Source organism: Bos indicus, chromosome 9 (assembly GCF_029378745.1).
Source record: "Bos indicus isolate NIAB-ARS_2022 breed Sahiwal x Tharparkar chromosome 9, NIAB-ARS_B.indTharparkar_mat_pri_1.0, whole genome shotgun sequence".
Taxonomy (NCBI): Eukaryota; Metazoa; Chordata; class Mammalia; order Artiodactyla; family Bovidae; genus Bos; species Bos indicus.
The window spans coordinates 26,504,255-26,523,094 of NC_091768.1; the positions used below are offsets into that span (position 1 = coordinate 26,504,255).

General features: G+C 39.3%; 1 protein-coding gene and 1 non-coding gene across 2 annotated transcripts in view; one reads left to right on the forward strand and one right to left on the reverse strand.

Moving 5' to 3' along the window:
• Positions 1-18,840, reverse strand: part of RNF217 (ring finger protein 217) — a 131,620-nt gene that overhangs the window by 102,304 nt on the left and 10,476 nt on the right. The gene's annotated exons all lie outside the window — the stretch shown is intronic.
• On the forward strand, positions 13,540-13,613 carry TRNAC-GCA (transfer RNA cysteine (anticodon GCA)). The gene has a single exon. It is a non-coding gene; the product is annotated as a tRNA-Cys (tRNA).

The following is an 18,840-nucleotide window of genomic DNA, read 5'->3' on the forward strand; positions in this document are numbered from 1 at the left end:
ACAGCAGTGTTCAGGGCTGCAGATAGAAGCAGAGCATTACTCTGACACCAATGTCAGGGTCTCTCATGTGCAGTGGCTCCCTTTAAGGTCCTAGGAATGTACTAATGGGGTCATGTTTCTGCAGAAATAAGATCTTTTGACTGCAACTGGTTAATACTCTTGTCCCCTTCTACTCTGACGTGTTGTTACTGGAGCTATGAGTGAACCTTTTTTAGATCTGCCCAAGGAGAACTGACAGAAAAAGTCTGAGTGTGGGGACTGTGTCTACGTGATCTTCAGCCACTCACAAGTATAGTTAACTAACTGGTTGGGCCCCAGGGTAGGAACAACTTCCAAGAACGTCTTACTCCCTTCTGTAATGACTCACTGAAGGTACCAGCACTGCATCACACACTGTCGGGCCCTATAGAACTCAGGGCAGGAAATACGCAGGCAGTACAGGAGAAAAGAGGTTTGAAATACAGGGAAGCAGATGTTTATCTGTGGCAAACTCCTCATCAAACACAAAGCATTTAAGCAGCGATCTTATTCGCTATGCCTAGATCGAAACAGAATTTCTCTCCAATCATTTTAACAATTAAGACACATCAGATATTTTCTTCTTTTTTTATAGAACTATGACAAAGAATTTATCAGCATACCTGTGTCTATAGGATGCAAACTTGTAGGAGTACTGTGAGCAAGTCTGTATGAGGAGAGATGTGTTTCATGCCTCCCAACAGACGTATGACAGATGTATGAAGCAGTTAAAACCATATTATATCTTAAAACTGTGTGATTTTTGTAGTATTTTTCAACTGTTTAAATCTGAAATTTATTTTAATTTTTTATTGTAGTAAAAGCCACATAATATAAAACAAAGTATTTTACCCATATTTAACTGTACAGTTCAGTGGCACTAAATACATTCACATTGGTGGGCAACTCTCACCGCCATCCCTCTCCTGAGTTTCTCACCTCTTAACTGAAACTCTGTCCCCACGAAACACTAACTCCCCACTCCCCCTCCGCACTCTCCTACCCCTTAACCCCTGGCACCTACCAATGTACTTTCTGACTCTATGAATTTGACTGTTCTAGGTTCCTCATGTAAGTGGAATCAACAGTATTTATCGGCACCTACTGTATACTGGTGGAGAAGGAAATGGCAACCTACTCCAGTATTCTTGCCTGGAGAATTCCATGGACAGAGGAGCTTGGTGGGCTACAGTGCATGGGGTCGCAAAGAGTTGGACACGACTGAGCAAACACTCACTCACTCACTGTATACTGGAATTCATTTTTTAAGGTTAACTTAATATATGCCATGGGGCTCCCCAGGTGGCTCAGTGGTAAAAAATCTAACTGCCGATGCAAGAGCTTCAGGAGACATGGGTTTGATCCCTGGGTCAGGAAGATCCTCTGAAGAAGGAAATGGCAACCTACTCCAGTATTCTTGCTGGATAATTCCATGGACAGAGGAGCCTGGGGGACTACAGCCCATGGGGTCCCAAAGAGTCAGACACAACTGAGCACGCATGCATATATATGTCCTTACAAACGGATTACACCTTCTTTTTTTGTTTTTCTTCTGGTGCTATACAGTAGGTTCTCATTAGTTATCTATTTTATACATAGTAGTGTATATGTGTTCTGATTCTTCTAACGTTTTCTTTTGCATCTAATTTTGTATTCACAACTTATGGTTCTTTGTCTTGAAGAGTACACCCATAAGCTTTAGATTCCAAAAACCTGGATCTACCCTTGACAACAGATCTTACTTTCAACACAGCAGTATCAGTACAATGGTGGGGGCAGAAATGAGACTGCAACGGATTAAAGAAAATTTTTAAATTCTTCATTAAATCATAAAAATAACAAAAGGAAAACCATGGATGAACTGGGGAAAGATATTGGTCATACACATAACTAACAAAGGATTGGTACTCTGAGTATAAAAATAGAACTCCTGTGAATCAATCAGGAAGAGACAAGTAACCCAAGAGACAGAGAAAAATGTGCTAGATGTAAAAAGCACCTCAAAGTAAACATGAATGAACCATAAAGTTAAAAAAAAAAAGTTCAATGTCACACACACATTAAACTATGAAGTTTTTTTTTTTTTTTTCATACCCAGGAGATTAGTTGAAAACTTAAAGTATGATGCTACGAAGTGCTGTTGAGGTTACGAAGCAATAAGAACCTTCATGAGTTGTGAGAGTTAAGTAAAAACTGGCACAGTGACCTTGGCAAACAATCTGGCAATAGCAAGCCAAGCTAAAGATGCCCATTCTTATGAAGCAGCATCAATACCTTTCCTGGACATAAACTCTGGAGAAATTCCTGTATGGGTGTGTTGTCTGTAATAAAAACAGTAAACCACACCACCAGAAACAGTTCAGATGTTTATCAACAGTAAAGCGTCTGAGTAAACTGGGATTTATTCACACAATGAACTACAAAACAGCAATGAGAGCAAGCAAACTGCTGTCACACACTTCAATACGGATGAAGCTCAGGAATTTAACTTTGAATTTAAAAAGCACGGCATAAAAGAATATATAAATGTTTGCATTTATATAAAGGTGAATTAGGCAAAAATAAGCAATACTGTTTATGTGATTTTTTTCAAATGTATTTGTGGTGAAACTATATTGATAAACGATTCAATAAAATCCAAGAATTAATTATCTCTCAAGGGAAGAGTGCAGAATGTTTTGGATGGGGACTACAAGGCAATTATACCACATTAACTTAAAGAATTGTGTGTCAAGAAAATAAACGTACAAATAACAAGTCACAAACATCTTCCTACTCAAGGTTCTAAATACAATCCAGAATTAGCAGTAATCTTGTTTCAATTATTTCTTAATGGAAATGTAAGTTTTCCTTACGTAATATCTGAGTACTTAACATCACGGTTTTGCATAATGCTAACAGCCTGGATACATGTAGAAAAAATAATAATAGGTTTGGAAAATTAAAAATTAAAATAAAAAAAGAGAACAACAACAACAAAATGGAAAACTCCACAGAACTGCAGAAGCCCAACATAGAGGCAGAGGTTTACAAATGACATTTTATACCCCTAGACTATCAGACGGAGAAGGCAATGGCACCCCACTCCAGTACTCTTGCCTAGAAAATCCCATGGATGGAGGAGCCTGGTAGGCTGCAGTCCATGGGGTCTGAAGAGTCGGACACGACTGAGCGACTTCACTTTCACTTTTCACTTTCACGCATTGGAGAAGGCAATGGCAACCCACTCCAGTGTTCTTGCCTGGAGAATCCCAGGGACGGGGGAGCCTGGTGGGCTGCCGTCTCTGGGGTCGCACAGAGTCGGACACGACTGAAGCGACGCAGCAGCAGCAGCAGCAGCAGCAGACCATCAGAAATTCTCATACTGTATCCTTGACTATGTCAATGCTACCTCTTTCAGACAGTGAGCTCTAAATCCCAGAGGCTGCCAAGAGTCAGCCACAGAGCTATAAAATTCAGAGTCAAGTATAGGTATAAATTTTCGAGTATAACTCTTATTCCTAAAAAGCTGAAGGCATAAGTAGAAATATAATGCCACACAACGGCCTACCATGGCATCGCGAGCATTGATGAAAACACCAGGCAGCTCAGGATACATTAGCTTCAAAACACATGTAAAAGTAGGTTGTAGAAATTTTCAGTACCTATTAAAGTCATGCTAGTAACTAAATCTTTCTCCAAATTGGAAGCAGCAATTGTAACAGAGGGAAATTTGGGGCCAGAAGCCTGGGCAATCTTGGTTATTTCACTTACAAGTTTGTGAATTATGGCACTTATGAGACAACTGGAAATCTGAACATGGACTAGATATATAATGATATTAAGAAATTACTGTTCATTGTTTAGGTATAATAATGTATTCTGGTTATGTTTAAAAGAAAGTTTTTATAGAGATACATACTAAGATATCTTAAGATGAAATTATGTCTGGAATTTGCTTCAAAATAATAAAAGGAGGGGAAGTTAGTGGAAATAGAGATGTAAAAAAATTGGTCACGAGTTACTAACTATTGAAGTTGGGTGATGGACTCATGGGGAACTACAGGACTTTGTCCATATTTTATGTATGAATTTTTCCATGATAAAAAGATACATATACATATTTATCACACACACATATTCCTTACATAATTGTTTTCTAGGTAATACTTTAAAATTATCATTTCTTCTAGCCTCACTTTTTCCTCCTCCCCCATCAGGCTCCCCTACCCTTCAACTCTTTACACTCCAAGCAGAGTAATTTATTTTCTAAAATGTAGAACATTGTTGCCTCAGTGACACTCACTGCCGGCAGGATAAAGGCTCAAGTCCCCTGCCCTTGATTACAGACGGAGCTCTTTGTGACTGACTCCCCCCTTGCAGATCCATTGTGTCTCCTGTTTCTACTAACGCAGATGAGAAAGAATTATAAAAGAAATATCCAGAGCAGAAGGGGAAAAAAAAAAATCAAGATACTGGCGTCCTTCAAGTAAAGTGAAGAAAATGTTTCAAAAGGGAGGGAATGATCAATTACGTCAAATACCATTAAGAAATTAAGTAATGTTAGAGTGAAAAAATGGCCATTAAGCAATACCAAGGCCAATGGTGACCTTTACAAGAGCAGTTATAGTGGAGAGGTAGAGGCAAAGCTTGACTGAAGTGTGTTCAAGAAAAAATGAAAAGAAAGGAAACATGAGATGAAGAGTATAGACAACTTTTGCAAAGAACTGACTGTAAGGAGAGTGGAGGAAAGGAATTCTAGCTGCAAAGGAAAATGCAGCCATATGAGGGCTATTCTATTTATTTATTTTCTGCTGTTGTTGTTTTTAAAAGAAAAGAACAATAACAGAGTATGCTGATGAGAAAGATCCAATAAAGGGAAAAATCAATGATGTAGGACAGAGTTCAAAGAACTATTTGATACATGGGCCAGATCTGGCCTGTTGACTATTTTTTTTCTTTTTTTTTTTTGAACTGTTGACTATTTTTATAGCCCATGAGTGAACAGTGATTTCTACATATCTAAATGGTTGCAAAAAATCAAAAGAAAAATAATATTTCATGAAATAAGAAAATTATGCCAAATTCAAGTTTCAGTGTCCACAAATAAAGCTTTATTAGAATCTAACCATACTCAGCATATCCTCACTGTGTATGACTGCTTTTGCTCAACAAGGGACTGAGTTGAGTTGCTGTGGTAAGAGATTACGTGTGACATTTTATTGACTCCCACTGTTGCACAGAGCTCTATGAATCACAATGACAGAGTTATAACTTGACAATATTTCAAGTGCCATGTGTGTATCACTGTACTATGCACTTAATTTTCTTATTATCAATGCACAAGGAGATTAAATGGACTTGGAACGGAAGGCACAGAGTTGATTCTTTGGTTACTGAATTAGATGGTAACACATTTTGTTTGTTATGTAGCAACACCATAGCTGTGCTAAAAAAAATACAATATATGTCAACATTACCTCAGCCTGCACACTCATCACAATTTCTCTAACTCATATGAAAGCGTCAGAAAACCCAGAAAATTCTAAACAGAATGTCCTATTACAGAAAAATTTCCTCACAAAATATAAAAATAAAATGAGGCTGCCACCAAAGTTAAGTGGGCAAACAGTGTATTTGTTAGACAAGCAAAGAAAGTTGTTTACCAACTGCAATATTAAATAAATTACATTATGTGGTAGCTGCTAAAGATATGTTTCTAGAGAAAATAAACTTATTTAAAACTAAGCCTTTTGGTAAGAACACTACTCACAAGAGCTGAAGAAATAGGATGCAATGTCAACAGTCAATTTAAAAACAAATGATTACAAACAAAATCAAATGATTTCAAGTCATTTTCCTTATCTCCTTACATGTCAATAGGTGTACAGATACCACTTACTGTTTTTCAGAGGAGTCAGTGCTCCTTGAAGTGATAGGAAAATTAGCCTTGTATGAACAATCTGCATGAAATAAACCATAGGCAAGGATATTTTTAAAGAAGCTGAGAAAACATAAATTCAGTAACATCTGAAGTGGAATCTGCTAATATGTAATACAATGGATTTGTCCCCAAAATATACATAAATAAAAAAAGGTTTAGTTTGTCAAATTTACAAAGCTAGTGAAAATTTAATGCATTTAAAGGCTAGGATTACTCACTGTTTTATTCATTAGCAGGTAGTTTGTGAAAAAATTCAAAAAAAGGAAATCAGTCCTGAATATTCATTGCGAAGAGCTGATGTTCAAACTGAAGCTCAAATACTTTAGCCACCTGATGCCAACAGCTGACTCATTGGAAAAGACCCAGATGCTGGGAAAGACTGAAGGCAAGAGAAGGGGGAGACAGAGGATGACATGGTTGGATGGCATCACTGACTCAATGGACATGAGTTTGAGCAAACTCAGGGAGATAGTGAAGGACAGGGAAGCCTGGTGTGCTGCAGTTCATGGGGTTGAAAAGAGTCAGATATGACTTAGCGACTGAACAACAACAGCATTATGTTATTAAACCAGCAGTGTTAACAGTGGAATTAATCTGCTTTCACGAAGTTAACTATGGTTAGCTCTGTGCATCATTTCGTCAGATAAAGAAGCTGAATATCCTGACTTACCACACAGTAGTGTGATGGACTAACAGTGGTAAAATTTAACTGCAATTTTTTTAGCTCTGATTAGGCTGAATTTTTTTTTTGAATGACAAGAACCACCTTCAACCACCATTGGAAATTAGATTTTGCTGAAAACCTGATGTTTACTAAGTGCTTCCCTGGTGGCTCAGAGGTAAAGAATCCGCCTGCAACGCAGAAGACCCAGTTTCGATCCCTGGGTGGAGAAGATCCCCTGGAGGAGGAAATGTCAACCCACTCCAGTATGCTTGCCTGGGAAATCCCATGGGCAGAGGAGGCTGGTGGGCTACAGTACATGGGGTCTCAAAGAGTTGGACACGACTTAGCGTTTACTAATGAATTCAACCTAAAATCACACTAACCACAGTACCTGTATTCAAGAGTTACTCTACAGTAAAATCATGTTGACAATCACCATTGGAATAACAAGTCATGTCAAGCTGCTCTATAAACTTCTTATATTGCTAAAAATTAAAACTAGAAGCAAAATGTCCATTTCCACACAATTCTTCAGCTGATATTCTTTCTAAGCTCAAACTACAATTCTATCAGCATTTTTTGGACCCTGATTGTAGTACAATAGAAATTTTGTATTTCAAAATTCATCCATCAGCCACAAAAGACCACATATTACAAAATTCCATTTACATGAAATGTCCAGAATAAGGCAGTGGCAACCCACTCCAGTACTCTTGTCTGAAAAATCCCATGGATGGAGGAGCCTGGTGGGCTGCAGTCCATGGGGTCACTAAGAGTCGGACACGACTGAGTGACTTCACTTTCACTTTTCACTTTCATGTATTGGAGAAGAAAATGGCAACCCACTCCAGCGTTCTTGCCTGGAGAATCCCAGGGACAGGGGAGCCTGATGGGCTGCTGTCTATGGGGTCGCACAGAGTCGGACACGACTGAAGCGACTTAGCAGCAGCAGCAGCAGAATACAGAGAGAAAGTTTTTTATCAATGGTTTCTCAGGACTGGGAGGGACTTGGAGGGGGCAAGGAGTGAGTGCTAATGGGTATGGGATTTCTTTAACAGAGAACTAAAATGTTCTAAAATTAGACTGGTAATGGTTATACCACCCTGTGAATATACTAAATAATATTTCATTATATACTTTAAATAGGTGAACTGTATGATACGTGAAGCATATTTTAATAAAAATGTTGTTTAAAATCCATTTAACTGTGCATTGAGGAGCTTCCACCTAATCTTCAATTGGAAGCAATCAATTCGCAATGTAATGACAAGAGTCTGCTGGGAACAAGTAGTGTCTAAATTTCCAGGTGGTGCTAGGGGTAAAGAACCCACCGGTCAATGCATGAGATGTGCATTCAATCCCTGGTTTGGGAAGATCCCCTGGAAAAGGCAATGGCAACCCATTCCAATGTTCTTGCCTGGAGAATCCCACGGACAGAGGAGCCTGGTGGGTTCCAGTCCCTGGCATCACAAAGAGTGAGACATGACTGAAGAGAACTAGCACAGTACACAGCACAAACATCCCGTTACCCCGTATACTAACCAGCACTCGATTTACATCAGACTTTTTGATCTTGCCACTTTTAAGACCCAAACATTGTCTTGTTTCATTGTTGCTAACTTGTGCTTTCCCCATTAGTATGAATCATAGTGTATCCTAACGATGAAAATGAACTTTTTTATATACATTTATTGGCCACTTATCAGTACTCCTGCCTGGAAAATCCCATGGACGGAGGAGCCTGGTAGGCTGCAGTCCATGGGGTCGCTGAGGGTCGGACACGACTGAGCGACTTCACTTTCACTTTTCACTTTCATGCATTGGAGAAGGCAATGGCAACCCACTCCAGTGTTCTTGCCTGGAGAATCCCAGGGACGGGGGAGCCTGGTGGGCTGCGGTCTATGGGGTCGAACAGAGTCGGACACGACTGAAGCGACTTGGCAGTATGTCATTAAATTTTGTATTTTTCCAATGAGTAATTAGTCTTTTTAAAATTGATTTGTAAGTTTTTCTACATAATGGATATATAATGAATAATAATTCTTGAGTTGTGTATTTTAGAAAATGATTTTCCCAGGGTGTGAGTTAACCTTTACCCTAATAACATCTTCCTCCCTCAGAGAGTCGTCATATAGATGGAATCAAACAGTAATTTTCATTTAGAGTTGTGTTTTTCAGATGCTGCCTGAAAAATCTTTTCCTATAAGGTTATAGAGACATCCGTAAATCTATTCTACTAAAATACTTTAAATTTTATTTACACATATAGAGCTTTAACATATCAGACTTCATTTCTTCATGTGTTGAGATAAAGAATCTTACTTAATTTTTAACTGGAAAGCCAACCATCCTTGCACATTTACCGAAATATCTATTCTGTCCTCATTGACTCATTTGGGCAATCTCATTATGTCCCAAGTCGTCTAAGCTCTTTTTTCTGTTTCATGGATTTGACTTTATCTATAAAAACACTAGGACGTGGAACAACAGACTGGTTCCAAATAGGAAAAGGAGTACATCAAGGCTGTATATTGTTACCCTGCTTATTTAACTTATATGCAGAATACATCATGTGAAATGCTGGGCTACATGAAGCACAAGCTGGAATCAAGATTGCCCAGAGAAATATCAATAACCTCAGATATGCAGATGACACCACCCTTATGGCAGAAACTGAAGAGGAACTAAAGAACCTCTTGATGAAAATGAAAGAGGAGAGTGAAAAAGTTGGCTTAAAACTGAACATTCAAAAAATGAAGATCATGGCATCCGGTCCCATCACTTCATGGGAAATAGATGGGGAAACAGTGGAAACAGTGTCAGACTTTATTTCGGGGGGCTCCAAAATCACTGCAGATGGTGACTGCAGCCATGAAATTAAAAGACACTTACTCTTTGGAAGGAAAGTTATGATCAACCTAGACAGCATACTCAAAAGCAGAGACATTACTTTGCCAACAAAGGTCCATCTAGTCAAGGCTATGGTTTTTCCAGTGGTCATGTATGGATGTGAGAGTTGGACTATAAAGAAAGCTGAGCGCAGAAGAATTGATGCTTTTGAACTGTGGTGTTGGAGAAGACTCTTGAGAGTCCCTTGGACTGCAAGGAGATCCATTCAGTCCATCCTAAAGGAGATCAGTCCTGGGTGTTCATTGGAGGGACTGATGTTGAAGCTGAAACTCCAAAGTAGCTGAAACTACTCTGGCCACCTGATGCGAAGAGCTGACTCATTTGAAAAGACCCTGACGCTGGGAAAGATTGAGGGCAGGAGGAGAAGGGGACCACAAAGGATGAGATGGTGGTTGGATGGCATCACCGACTCAATGGACATGGGTTTGGGTGAACTCCAGGAGTTGGTGATGGACAGGGAGGCCTGGCGTGCTGCATTCATGGGCTCACAAAGAGTCGGACACGACTGAGTGACTAAACTGAACTGATAAAAACACCCCACTGTCTTAATCAACTTTTCCTTAAAATACACCTTGTTATTTACTGGGGCAAATGTGCCCTTCCTACTTATTCAAAATTTTCTTTGTTCATCTTGGACATTTATTCTTCTACACATACTAAATAAATCTCTTGATATGCCTTAAATTTATAGACTAATTCAGGAAAACAGACATCTTTATGACATTCTATCTTCCCATTCAATGGGACATATCTCTGTCTTAATTCACTTGTTCTTTTATTTCCCTCAAGTATTAATAATTTTCTCTGTCAAGATCATGCATGTCTTCAGATTTACTTCTAGGTATTTATTTGAAGGTAATTTCTTTTTCTCACTGGTTCTGGCTGGTAAATAGTTCACCAAGATTTCCATGGTCTACTCCTATATCCAGCAAAAATAATACTCTTGTTGGTTCTAACATTTTATCTCCAGATTCTCCTGGACATTTTATGTAGGTAATCTTATTGTCTAAAACTACTGATCATTTTTAGACAATAACATTATTTTTTTCAGATTATATATTTGTCCGTTTCATATTACACCTACACAATAAAGCTAAACAGTAACAATGACAACAAGAATCAGTGCATGTTTCGAATTTAGTGAAAATGCTTCTAAGGTCTCACCGCTAAGCTGATATTTACTCTAAGTTTCTGATGCATCCTTATAAGCCTAAGGAACTTCTTCCTTTTCATTTTAATGAATGGCACTTAGAACCCTTCTGAAGATAATCCATGAACTATTAAGTCTACCAACTTAGGACACCCTATTTGGAAACGGGGGATGCTGAAGTGATGATGAACATGACATAGAAAGCTTGTCTTTCCCTTTAAAACAAAGTCTTTCTAAAGTGGTCATTCCACTCTGACAGTTATATGTCTCTTCCCTTTCCTCACCAGACAATAAACCTGCAAGCCAAGGAAGGATGAATGACTTCCCTTCACAGTTCTTAAATCTTATTCAAAGAAAACAACTGAGTAATACAAACCCATTTTCATTCTGCTCATCAGAAACTAAGTAAATAACTTTCACATACTATAATGTCATTAACTTTTGACCTTTTATCTTTACAACTTTATCAATGGTCTACACAAGATGACCGGTAAACGTGTAAAAATATAGAAATTTTTAAAGCCTTGAGACAGTAGGTAAGTAGGTAAAATAATTTTTAATTTGTCTTCAAGCAGAATCTACAATATCTTACATAAATATTAATGGATTATTAATGTCTACAAGACGGCAATGGTTACAAACTATTTACATGAAATATATAATGATACACTGTGTAATCAATATATACAAAATGCAATGCAGGAATTTTGTGTGTGTGTGGTTGGGGATAGGGTTTTGACTATGGAATTTTTGAGGTATCAACCACATTTCTGCTATAGAAGTATGTATAAAGTGAGATAGATATTAAAGTTCATCATGTATCACTTTATGAACTAGCTTTTGTTTTTCAATAAAATAGGTACTTCTAAGGAAAAATGTTAAAGTGCTGAGATCCAAAATTAAAACTCATTCATATTTATAGAGGAAAAACAATGAATCCACCTTGAAATGAGTTGCTCTTGACAAGAAGATTAATATAGAGGAAAAAAAGAGCTAAATTCCTCACAACAAATAGAAATGGGGTATTAGACACTTAATGGATGTTGTAAACATAAAATATAAAGTCCAGTGTTTCTAAGTACTTAAATTTTTCTCAAGTTGTTTTATAAACATTAAAGTACTCCAAGATGCTACCTGGTATCTGTGATTGTTCACACTATCTAGTTGAAAATATTTTAAATTGAGTAAACTTTCACCCAGTGGTAACTGTTATACAGCAAGATAACTAAAAAATCTGTCATGATACCAATGCATACGGTTTATATTCTTCTAAAATTTACACAACCCACACATGGGACAAATCTATTTTATAGATAAATACTTGAGGCTTTCTCAAAAATAATGTAAAAACCACATCAATATTTTATTGCCTCCAATTGAAATAGTACTGGTTCCATGACGAATAATAGAATGTAATGAGAAGAGACACTTTAGAACTCTGAAATAAACAAATGAAGGTTCATACAAAAGGGAGGGTTTTGCTGAGTTACTCAGCATAAAACCAGCGAAGTAAATCTCTGTTGAAGTAATTACTTTATTATGTACCCTGATTAAAAACAAAGCAAAGAACAACTACAATCAAAACAGCCACGTACAGTGAAGTCATGACCCCAGGGTCTTTGCCATTTAAGGGACAGGAAATGGACGTGACACCTAAAGGGAACTCCGTTACACAAACAAGAGTTGGGAGTAAGAGACGAACGTGTGTAATTAGACAGGAATTCACTGAAGCAAAGGACAGTCATTCAAAACAATTCAAAACCGTTACAAGAAAAGAACTAAGTAGAACTACAAAATAATTCTAACTTCCTCTCAGCACTGAAGGCGGACCTGTGAGACCTTTGCTATCTATGAGGAGGAGAGGGCGGGAGTTCCTGTCTGTTTTAAAAAGTGATGTAAGCAAACTGCTCGGGTATAAAGTGAGGAAAGACTAAGAACAGCAAATTGCAAAAGACTAGGTAGCAGAGGAAAGCTCAAATTCTTTGATAAGCTGATTCTGACAATCAGTAAAATAACAATGGACAGGTTTCCAAATCCTTTTTCAGTTAGTGATTTTCTCCATGGTGTCGCTGGACGAAATAATTAAAAACAAAAAACACATTGAAGACAGGCAAGATGTGAGAGGGGATCAAGCTAAACAGCAGTTAATCACACATGACTTGAAAAGATAAAGATGGCAGCTGCAGTTATACTGGGTTGGCCAAAAAGTTCACTCGGGTGGTTTTCCTCTAACATCTTAGAGAAAAACTCCAATGAACTTTTTGGCCAACCCAATACAACATGGACCTCTGAGCATTAAAGGCTACAAAGACTGGCAGTACATCCTGCTGGTCCAAAGGCGAAGAACTCCCTACACCTTTGAAAACCAAAAGCCGGGTAAGTGATGGGACAAGAGACGGAACCATTTCCACGGTAACCCAGACCACTCTCACCTCTGCCCTGGACTGCTGCAGTGGCCTCCTAACCCATTTCCCTGGTTCTCTTCCGCCACACCCCACCCTTAAACACAGTTTATTCTCCACAGGGAAGCCAGGCTCTTTTTGAAGCACTAACTATAATTTGACAGCTCCATTCAACTTTCCGATGACTTCATATCACAGAACAAAGTACCAGTTCCACAGAGGGGCCTCAGAGCTCTCTGCGATCTCATCCTGTTCTGGAAGCCATGACCCGGCTCCCTCTGCCCCTGCCCTTGAGACACAGGACACCTGGGGGTCTGGCTGCCCGTGTGCTCTGCTCTGTACTGAGACCTCCGTTCCACGGACTCCTGCTCACCATACAGCTTCACCTCTCCACTCCAATTTGCCATACTGCCCTTCTAAGCCCCTCTCTCTAGCCATGGTCACTTTTACCCTCCCTCTTTATTTTGGGACTTCCCTGGTGGCTCAGCTGGTAAAAGCATCTGTCTGCAATGCAGGAGACCCAGGTTCGATCCCTGGGTCAGGAAGATCCCCTGGAGAAGGAAATGGCAACCCACTCCAGTCTCTTGCCTGGAAAATTCCATGGACAGAGGAGCCTGATAGGCTACAGTCCATGGGGTTGCAAAGAGTCGGACACGACTGAGCAACTTCACATTCTTTATTTTGGAGAAGGAAACAGCAACCCACTCCAGTACTCTTGCTTGGAGAATTTTGTGGACAGAGGAGTGGGACAGGCTGCAGTCTATGGAAAAGCAAACAGTTGGACATGACTGTGCAACTAACTTTCTTTTCTTTCATTTCCACAAATGCATCTTTGAGTGCATATGTGTGCTTGGGCTTTCCAGGTGGCACAGTGGTAATAAATCCACCTGCCGATACAAGAGACACAGGAGATGTGGGTTAAATTCCTGGGTCAGGAAGATCCCCTAGAGAAGGGAATGACCACCCACTCCGGTACTCTTGCCTGGAGAATTCCATGGACAGAGAGAAGCCTGGCGGACTACAGTCCATGGGGTCACAGAGTCAGACACAACCGAGCGACTGAGCCTGTACACATTCACCTGTGTGCTTGCTCACTCCATCTCACTTGAAGACACATCCCACCTCGAACTCGCTTCTTCTATGTTTTCTGTGTATCAATAAGAACTTTGTATAAACTAGTCGAGCTTCAACTTTTTCTACTCCCATAAACACAGCTTCTTCCTAGAACCACTTAAGTCAACAACCAGCATCACACAATGTAGTTATAAACTTTCCCTGATCTTTTGCTTGGACACCTTACTTTTCACTTTCTGAATTTCTACACTTGGTAAGAGGATGGATCATAGACCACATCTTCTCAAGTGATCAGCACACTGCTAAACAAATATTCTGTGCTCAGAGAATGTTTTTAATAAGAAAGCTCTAGCTTCCCCTCCCTTTTGATTGCCTTAAATCAGCTGAGTTACTAGAGAACTGACCTTCTGCAGTGTGACTACAGCAAAAGAAAGGAAAGTCTTATGCACTGGAAAAGATTTCTCTGTGTAAAAGTCTCTGCAACTCACTAGCAGTTTATGTGTTTCCATTTGTTTTTCCAGAAGTGGTGATGAGATTAATAGTAATTCTTCCATTGTGTCTTCTGATCAGAAGCAGACACTTTATGACATGAGCATGTGGGGTTAGGGGTAATTTATGGCCCCAGATCAGTGTGTCATTAGCCAGCCTGTGACAGGACTGCCTGCTTGACCTTTCTTTATTAGCATCCTGAGCAAATCAACAAACAGGGTTTTGGCCAAGCCATCTAGATTGTAAAAGGAATCCAAAAGTTCCAGTGATTTTTTTAACATCTGAGTCTCAATTTTATTAATTAATGATACAAAATGTCTTACCATCACTAATTGGATCATTAGTAATTGTGAAAGCAATGAGTCAGAAACAGCATTCTTAATTTTAGAAATCTTTGACATTCAGTGACAGTGGGTCTCTAAGATCCATGTTCAGTTTATTTTGATACACTGTTTTAATGATGGTGTTTAACTGAAAAAGCACCACACAGAGACACAGGAAGGCAAAAAAATACCTTGCTGCCTGTGCTTACTAAATCATTACACTTCTTTTTATGTTTCATCTACCAAGCATTCAAAGATTGCTGATGAAATTCAGCTAGCGAGGTATATCTGTCCTAACTTTAGCATCAATCAACTATTCTTAGAGCTAATCATAAAGTGCTATTTTTTAAACAAATGTGTCAAAACTCTCTGAAAGCAGCTCATTTGGATGATTTGTAAGCAAAATTGAAAATTCTGTTTCCAAATTTTCTAAGTCTGTAGTGATTTTTAAAAAGAGAAGAACATATCTGGACAAACAGTATTAAAAAAAAAAAGCAGCAAATTCAAACTCTTGGGAAAAGACTTACTATTGTTTCAAATGTTTTCTTTTCAAGCATCCCTCTACTACTACTACTAAGTCACTTCAGTCGTGTCCGACTCTGTGCGACCCCATAGACGGAAGCCCACCAGGCTCCCCCGTCCCTGGGATTCTCCAGGCAAGAACACTGGAGTGGGTTGCCATTGCCTTCTCCAATGCATGAAAGTAAAAAGTGAAAGTGAAGGTGCTCAGTCATGTTCGACCCTCAGCGACCCCATGGACTGCAGCATACCAGGCTCCTCCGTCCATGGGATTTTCCAGGCAAGAGTACTGGAGTAGGGTGCCATCGCCTTCTCCAGCATTCCTCTAAACTCTCCCTTTATCTTAAGACTGAAGCCTTCAGTGACTCACACTGTGACATATTAAAAACTAACAGCAGGGAAAAGGTAAACCCAAGGGGCTTAGGTTGACTCCAACTAAACCCAAGATACATGAATTCACCCAAAAATGACTAAACTTAGATTTTTATAAATCAAAATGAGCAAACAATCTTCTTGTAACACACAAACTTGAGACCTACACGCGCATACACACACACACACACACACACAGAGTCTTAGCATAAAACACCAGAACACGGGACACATAGAGTATTTCTTTTATTTTCAGGAGCCCATTATTTTCAAAGTGTTTCTTTCACAAACAATCTTGAGGAAAAATGGTAACATAAGGGGAAAAACAACACTGAAGTTAATGGTGAGAGTTGTTAAAAGCAGGATTAAATTAGAACCCTTGGAATTGCACCAATCATTTCCCACCATGGACATCTCAAGCAGAAGGAAAAAAAAAAAGCCCTACTCTCTGTAGAACTAATGAAGGAAATTCACTTTCCCCACCAAGGTCACATGTTCAAACAAACACGGTGTGCTAAGATCAAGCCACAGCAAAGTCATTGCTGATTTGATTCAACGGCTCTAATTAGACATAAACTAGTAATAAACTAAACTCTAAACATTAGGGGAAATGGCATTGTCAAAGGAAACAAAACGCTAGGGAAACACTATAACCAAGTGTTTTATTTTACCTGCTGTTTAAAATTAAGCTGGTTAAGCAACCAGAAGGAAAAGCCCTGGTAATTTAACTGGCCACTTACGTCTCAGAGCTTCAAGGATGCAGAGTATGGCCAATAAGTGAGTGAGGAAATAAGGCAAGAATCAACACCACAAAAGGGGAAGTAATTTGCGAGGTAGCCTATAATTAGCCTCTGAATCTTACAGTAGAGAATACCATTAAGGCAAACAGCTTTGGAAGATTTAAAAAGGGATTAGTCATTCACATGAATGAATAAATGCAGAATTCAGTTACCTGAGCTGGGGAAAATGAAAAAAGGCACATGATGAAAGCCATACACCTCCTCCTCTTCAGGGCTCACAGATCCTCAACCAGGAGATTTCTGAGCACAACATACTTACTTCTGCAAATGTAAGGGCTACCTATGTGAGAGGACACTAGCTGAATGACAGAATCAGCCAAACTAGAATATCATAAACAATAAAAACCCAACAGTGAGCCAATTTAACAAACATTAACTAGAGTGGTTAATTCTCAGGTATCATTAAATACAACAATTTCTGTACAGAATATCCCTGTACCACAAACACTATCCGTTACCTCAATTCTTTTTATTCAGCAAGGTATTCAACTTTTTCAAATGATATTTTAATCACTAGTGAAGCTAAAATTTTGATATGATAGAAGTTACAATATGTAGAATAAGTGGTGTTAATAATCATTAATAATTAACATAATATTGTTATGATAATCAACATAAGTGGTGTTAATCAGATATAATCGGAAGTTGACCCTGATCTCGAGATATTCAGTTCCAATGAAATTATCTAAAATACTTAAGCTTAAAAGGGAACAACTTTTGGACTTCCCTGGTGGACGGACAATGGATAGGAATTTGCCTGCCAATGCAGGGGACGTGGGTTTGACCGGGTCCTGGGGGATTCCACGTGCCATGAAGCAACTGAGCCCTTGTGCTACAACTGCTGAAGCCCGCGTGCCCTGAGCCTGTGGTCTGCAACAAGAGCAGCCACCACACGAGAAGACTAAGCACCACAACCAGAGAGCAGCCCCTGCTCTCTGCAACTAGGGGAAGCCAAGCGCGCTGTACCTAAGACCCAGCCTAGCCAAATAAATAATTAAAAATAAATATTATTAAAAGGGAACAACTTTCATACAAGCTTAAGGCTTTATTATTCAAAGATAAAGCACAAAACTCCCACAATACCGAAGTACATTAATCAATATAATGATATGAATGTGTTAGTCGCTCAGGCGTGTCCGACTCTTTGCAACCCCATGGACTGTAGCCCACCGGGCTTCTCTGTCTGTGGGATTCTCCAGGCAAGAATACTGGAGTGGGTTGCCATGCCCTTCTCCCAATGATATGAATAGGAAATATGTAATTAAATAACTGATAAGACATGAAACTTCAAATAAAAACAAGTTAAAATTCAGGCTCAAAAGCTTACTACCTAAATTCACAACATTCCTGATTTTTGTTTGAAGTAGTGTGGTGGTTTAAAAATATGGCCCCAAATTATTTTATATATTCACAAAAAATGAAGGGGTGGGTCTAAGTGTCTTTCTACTGAAAGTAAAAAAGTGAAAGTGTTAGTTGCTCAGTCATGTCCGACTCTGTGACCCCATAGACTGTAGCCCACCAGGCTCCTCTGTCCATGGGATTCTCCAGACAACCCATTCTGGAGTGGGCTGCCATTTCCTCCTCCAGGACATCCTGCATTGCAGGCAGATTCTTTACCATCTGAGCCACCAGGGAAGCCCAAGTGACGCTGAATGACTTCCCAAGATAAGACAGCCTCCACCTGGCTTCCTTGAGACTCTGGCCCTGGGGAGGCCAGCCTCCATGTAAGAAGCCCACTGCCCTGAGACTACAGTGCTATCAAGGCTACTTGCTGGCACTGCTGTGAACAGCCACAGCCAAGCATACTGTCACCAGCCAGCACCAGCTGCCAGCCAAGCAAGTGAGCTGACATCTGACCACCACAGCAGCAGAAGCCCCAAGTGTGAACTACCAGCTGAGCCCTTCCCAAATTCCTGACCTACATGCCATGATCAAAATAAAACGGCTGTTCCTAAGTGCCCAGGTTCTGGAGGAATCTGTTAAGCAGAAGACACAGAAACCAGAAGAGGTTTCATAATAAAGAAGCATCTCAGTGATAAACTGGTTGCCAAGATAAAGACTCAGGCCATAGCATTCCATTGCATTAAAAATGTAAATTTACTCTAGAATATCAAAAATTCAGGTTTAAAATCTACCTTAATTTTTCTACCAACCTGAACATAGTATAATTTACTCTCAATCATTCATTCAGTCTTT